This window comes from Alligator mississippiensis, chromosome 11, assembly GCF_030867095.1.
Source record: "Alligator mississippiensis isolate rAllMis1 chromosome 11, rAllMis1, whole genome shotgun sequence".
In the NCBI taxonomy this organism is placed as follows: domain Eukaryota; kingdom Metazoa; phylum Chordata; order Crocodylia; family Alligatoridae; genus Alligator; species Alligator mississippiensis.
Genome location: NC_081834.1, coordinates 70,137,620 through 70,142,581, shown reverse-complemented (window position 1 = coordinate 70,142,581; position 4,962 = coordinate 70,137,620).

Genomic DNA, 4,962 nt, shown 5'->3' with positions numbered 1-4,962 from the left:
TGAGCTTCAAAGTCTAGAAGAATTCGCTCTGGGACATTAGATGATTTACGTTCTTCTTTTCACCTCCTGTCACTAAAGGCTTCTTCTATTCCCACAAGCATGCCATAGAAATATCAAATATAAATAGATTTAGAAAGGCATGTTTGGATAGGAAAATAGCAGAGTCTCCTTGACAGCTTGTTCCCTTTCATTGGGCTTTGCGGCCTGCCTGTTGAAAGGAGAAAGGGAATTGTCAGAATACAGTGCTGTAAATACGCACGCCAAGGCTACTTCTGGGTCTGCAGCGAGTTGGCAGAGGCAAAAGTGCACTGAAATGTTTGTCCAGTGTAATCCTGCAGGAATTTGGGATATTAAGAGTAACTGGTAAGACAAGGAGGAATCATGAGTTTGTCTCTGCAACAGAGCCTGGGGGAGCAGGATTCCCTTCTATATCACAGTCCTCTGGGGCCTTGATGATCCCTGTGTGTCTTTGTTCCCTATCTGTAAAATGAGGAAATGGGTCCTTTTCTCATCCGTGTTGTCACTTGGCTCTTTTTTTGGAGGACTTGGACAATGTTCCACTACACAAACATATATACCAATACAATGGGTGGGTGCTCATCTCATCAGGAGACTCTGTAGGCACTGCTGTATTATTGACAATAACTGTGGCCCAGTTTCAACACATGGAGCTGCACATCCCATGTTAACAATGTCAGCCCTGATTCCTGGGCTGCTTAGCCCTGCTTCCAGTATATGGGACCTGGATCCAGGCCTGCAAACGTCTACGGACTCCTGAGGGGGTGCAAAGGCTTCAAATGGAGCTGAGAGGACTCTGCATTTCTCAAGAGCACCTGGCATGAGTCAGTCCTCCTTCTGTGAGCTGAAGGCCTGTGTGAACAGCGTAGACTGAACAGCACTAACTGCCTTCTACTTCCTAATGTGGACATTTCCTTACAGCATGCTGCATTGTTGAGTTTGAATTCAGGTCATGCTCTGCAGTCAGCATTCAGGGTTGGTACACACTGCAGAGCAGGAAAGACTTCATGAAGGCTGGAAACAAGGGTCCACACTGAGATGTGGAAGCAGACCACACTAAGCATGTGATATATTGATCTAGTCAGTATTACAGGGAAAGGAATTATGGATTCAGATGCCCTGAAGGAAGCTGGATGAGCTGCAGTTTGCATGGTGGCTGATGTACATGGAGGAATTGGCTGACTCACCCTGAATTCCTCCTGGCATCTCATAGGGAAACACACTGCACCTACCATTTTCCTTTTGCCTTGCCTCCCCTGCTGCAGCTAAACACTGCACTGAGTTTCTTTCTTTAGCTGCTTGAGAAGAAAAACCTATCAGGTGTCAGTTCCTTCTGTCAACTAAAACTCCACCAACAGAAAGTCCATGCAGTTTAGCAGGTGCCATCACATTTCACATCAAAAGCCTTCTATGCAGTGGTTTGGGGGTCTAACTGGCACAAGCCTGTGGTGATCATTAGATGCTGCTAGAGAATGACATCGTCTAATGCTGTCTGGGCTTAACTGCAAGACAGTTATGTTATTACAAAGCTAGCTGCGGGGTAGGACCCAGAGAGTCCTAATGGACAAGTCTATGTTGTCTTAGTGAGAAGCAACCAGCCGTGTCTCTCAGGGGTCAGAGCTTGGTTCAGTGCTATTCAACATCTTCATCAATTATTTGGATGTGGAGGTGAACTGCTCACTGGCCAAGTTCATAGATGACACCAAGTTATGGAGAAGCATGGTCATGCTTGAAGACAAACCGCAGATACAGGCGGACCTAGATGGGCTGGCAAGTTGGGCAGATTGGAACCAGATGAAGTTCAAAATTGAGAAGTGTTAAGTGCTATATCTGGGGATGAATAATCCCCAACATACTTATAGGCTTGATGGCACCAAACTGAAGAGCACTATGAATGAAAGGGACCTGGAGGTAATAATAGACCACAGTATGGACATGAGCCAGCAGCCAACAGAGCAAAAATTACTCTGGCACACATCAATCGATGCATCTCCAGCAAAACCAAGGAAGTGCTTCTTCTACTTTCCTGGGCATTGGTGAGACCACAGTTGGAGTACTACATCCAGTTCTGGGCACCACACTTCAACAAGGACATGGCAAAGCTTGAGAGAGTCCAGAGAAGAGCCACCCGTATGCTCAGTCTGACACGGCAAGCCATACAAGGAAAGGCTGAGGGACCTGGGACACTCCAGCCTGAAAGAGAGAAGGCTGAGAGAGGACCTGGTAACAACTTACCATTACATCAGGGGAATACATCAAGGGCTCGATGAACAACTCATCACCAGGGTACCCTTGGGGAAACCCAGGAGTAATCATCACAAACTCCTAGAAGACTGTTTCAGGTCAACATTAGGAAAATCTTCTTCACAGCTAGTGTCCAGACTGTGGCGTAAGCTCCCTCCAGAGGTGGTGCAATCACCTACCCTGGAAATCTTCAAGAGGAAACTAGACGGTCACCTAGCTGGGGTCACCTGGCCTCAGTTATCTTTCCTGCCTTGTGCAGGGGGGCTGGAAACAATGATCCCTTCCAGCCTGACAATCTATGAATATTTATCTTTTGCTTCCTTGTATTGTTGCTGGGGCTCATGAAACATCAATATAAGGCAACCGATGATATATTGGGTCTATCAGTGAAAAAAAAAAGGACAGCAGTGCTATCCTTTTTTTTCCTCCCTAATATATTTACTCTATTCTTTATTTGTACTACTACTGCTAGTGTCAATTGTGGGGTCAGCACAAGTGGAGTATGGCCGTATGGGTAAGAAGCCAGATTTACACCAATATTTTGGGCCCTACAAATGCAGACATGTGCTACGTGACATTCACAAAACCTACTAAGCATGCCTGGTGCCCAGATCTTATATTTTTGTGTTGCTCTACAAATCCCATTGGGTACCTTCCTTGCCAGTTTTCATGCTACCTGCTATTTAGCAAGAGATCAGCTGCTCACTCTTCTCAGCCCATGATACCAGCCTCCATTGCATACTTGCTATTTTTTCAAATAAGAACCTTCTTGCTTTGGCCTATGTTCTTTAGACAAGGGGCTTTCCATAAACACCTACAACACTGCACCTGTTCTTTTCCTTTAAATCTCTCCTTTTGTATAACTCTCACTCACACAGCTAGGCCAATGGTAGGAGGAGACAGCTGTTTACTATGGTGACCAATTTGTTGGTAATGTTTCATCGTTTCCTTCTCCTATTATGCAGAGTGAAAGTGCATCTAACCATCTGGTACAGTCATTTTACAGGCATTCCCAGTGAAATGGGCATGACTGCATGCAGCAGATTTATTAGGTTCCTTTAAGAAAGCACCTTGAAGTCTCTGTGGACAAATGTTTGGGAAAGATTAAATGACAGTGGCCAGATCTTTAGCTGGTGTAAATCAGCACAAGAGCATGGAAATCCGAGACAATCTAACACCAACTGAGCTTCTTGTGCAGCGGCAGAAATATTTGGTAGCATGGACCATGTACTTCTACTAAGCAGGAAGGCAGAACTTGTGACTATTTTAATGGGGGAATGGTTAGACAGGGAACTGTGGGCCCTCTGAGCAGCTTGCTTTCAGTAAGGCGAGTATTTTGATTCCCTAGTTGCACTTCTATCTTGCCTAGAAAGTGCAAAGACAGCAAAAAAGAGAGAGAGGGTCACATATTTAGCAAATGACAGTAATTCCCCAATGATGATAAAAAAGCAGCTTGTCCGTCACTGGGCTCTTTTGGTGTTAGATTTTGAGATGCATTATCTTTGCAGAAAATAAAATGCAAATAAAAACTGAGGGGAAAGAGAGGCCCTGTAAACAACAGAAAGTAAAACTTAGAGGGTGACAAAATTATCCAAAATAGAAAAAAAAGTGGAGTGCCTGGTATTCTCTTGACAATGAAGTCATTCACATGCCTCCAGCACAAAGCACAGGGGAGATGGATACCCTTTCAAAGTGACAGAGGAAACATTTGATTGCATTCATCCTTAGAAAGCTCTGAAATTGCTTCTCTCCACTTTGTTTCCTTCCCAGATAGATGCCCCAAGTGCCAGAACCCATGGTCACAGAGCCCTGACAGAAGAGTGACTTGCTGTGTAGACTGTTTGTGAGTGAATGAAAGTTTTTGTAGAGTATATTGTGAATTGTAACAAACAAGATATTACAAGTGGGTTGCACAGAACTGCTAACATGGCACCAGATCCAGATCCTTACCTGTCACAGGGTTTCAATCTAATTCAGTGGAAATGACCCTGTGACCAATTCTTTGCTCTCTCTGGGACAGAGAGAGGAAAAAAAATCCAGGGAAAGAGAAATGCTAAGGCTTTTGCATCCTCGGTTAACACAGCACTTCAGCACACCAGGTAGACTGGCATTCTACTGGCACTCTTAGATATTTGCAATAGATTTCTTTGAACTTATTTCAGTATAATCAGAGGGAAGGAATACATTTAAACCCAATCATACCATATGCCACATAAGGAACAGGGGAATGTTTCTCCTTTTTTTCTAGGCCCAGATCCAACAAAGCACATTTTTAACTTAAAGCCCAGGAGCCATCCCACTGAACTCAAGGGGACTATACTCATATATTTCAAAGTTAAGCTTGTGCTTATGTGTTTGCTAGAGTGTGCAAACCCTTCTCTCTGCCTTCCCATTTTATCTTCTAAAAGGACCCATACACACAGGAAGCTGCAGGGAATTCAATTAATCTCTTTTGTGATTAATGAAGAGACAATTCTTCCTGCTGTCCTAGCAAAAATGACTCACCTCCTTACTTTGATTGTAAGCTTTTTGGGGCATTGTGTTGTTTTGTGTTTGTATAGCAAAAACAACAACAAAAATAATAAAATGAATTTCTGGTGCAAAATTGTGCATCCAAGGTGCTCTGTGGATACATGCGATTAAAACCAAGGTTTGATTATCCAACCAACCCTGTCAAGTCACAAATACTGCTAGTTAAAG